The sequence below is a fragment of the Buceros rhinoceros genome, unplaced genomic scaffold (genome assembly GCF_000710305.1).
Source record: "Buceros rhinoceros silvestris isolate BGI_N320 unplaced genomic scaffold, ASM71030v1 scaffold8513, whole genome shotgun sequence".
NCBI lineage: Eukaryota > Metazoa > Chordata > Aves > Bucerotiformes > Bucerotidae > Buceros > Buceros rhinoceros.
Window position 1 is genome coordinate 59623 of NW_010401784.1, and position 1336 is coordinate 60958.

The 1336-nt window shown below is 41.7% G+C and overlaps 1 protein-coding gene across 1 annotated transcript in view; it reads left to right on the plus strand.

The window, feature by feature from the left end:
- Positions 1-1336, plus strand: part of PPARGC1A (peroxisome proliferator-activated receptor gamma, coactivator 1 alpha) — a gene marked incomplete at its 5' end in the record, with an annotated part of 59645 nt that overhangs the window by 54577 nt on the left and 3732 nt on the right. The gene's annotated exons all lie outside the window — the stretch shown is intronic.

Below are 1336 nucleotides of genomic sequence, written 5' to 3' on the forward strand. Positions count from 1 at the left end.
TGAATGCAAGTCTATATTTAGATCCCTAGGGCTTTTTGCATTGCACAGTGGAGGTGCCATTAGCCCTTAGGCACCTCCAGGTTACGAGAGTCATGAATTCTTAGCAGTCAGTATAACTCCTTCGGTATTTGGCACCTAAATTCTGTGTAAGTCTCAGGTGCCAAACCTGGTGGTTTAAACTGATATTGCTCCACTGACTGACAAATTTATGCCAGCTGAGAATGCAGTGATGGTGGTGGTGGTGGTTCAATTTAAGGAACAAACGTGCGGGTGTGTAAGGGATGAGCAGTACAGCTGGTAGTGCCAGGGTTCTTCAGGCTAGAGGCAATCTGAGACAGGAGGGCTGAGCGCTCGAGCCATGTGTAGCTGGTGCTTCTTTGCTGTGATTAACTTAAGGTCAGTGTTTTGAAGATCTCTTTTTGCCTTTTGCTTTGCTTGCAGCTCGCTAAATGGCTCTCTCCTCAGTAAAGTGTCCATCCAAAAATTCATAAAGTGGCTCTCGTAGGGTTTCCTAGTCCTTCTGTCATTCTGCTGAACATTTCTGCTCAGGAAGGAAGGATATAACCATGACTTGATTGTTTTAAAAACATCTATGATGCTTTGCTCCAACTGTTAAAGGAAGATGCAAATGACACCCTAGCCTGTAAAGAAAAGTCAGTTGTTTTTTTTTCTAATTGAAGAAACCAAAACGTAATGGTGACCACAGGATATATTTTATTGTTCTACCTTTCCCCCAGAAACATAAAATTCATCTTCTGCACACCTAACAGGTATTTTAAAGTATGAATTATGGAGGAATGGATGATTGTAGGATGAATCAGCTGTTGAGTCATATGAGTTTATAACATTATGTTTATAATGCATTTTATCTCTACGGTTCATTTATGAAATTGTTGTGTTACTTTATACTACCCCGCAACTAAGATGGGTTTTGCCCAGTATTGTATAGGCAGCAAGAGAAGGGGACCTCCTGCTTTGGAGGAGTTTACAGTCTTGGAAGGGAAGTGGTAGAAGGAGTGGAAGGGGGGAAGGTATCGTAGCATCCAGAGGGAGCTGTTTGTCAGAGTATAGCCGAACAGTGACAGCAAGCAGTGAAACCTTCCAGGAGCACACCACTTGACAAATGTAGTGTCATTTAAATACCTTAGGTACTTTCCAGGAGTGAACTATTTAACTTACTAGCAAGATGCAGTAAGTCTTCTGGAAGAGACTATCACTATCATTATGTACCCTCTGCACATCCATGTGTGTATTTGCATGCATGTATGTATAGGTTTATCTCCGTTACGTGTTTATTAAAAACATGCCTTCTCTGTTGCTGTTTCTCAACAGGAAG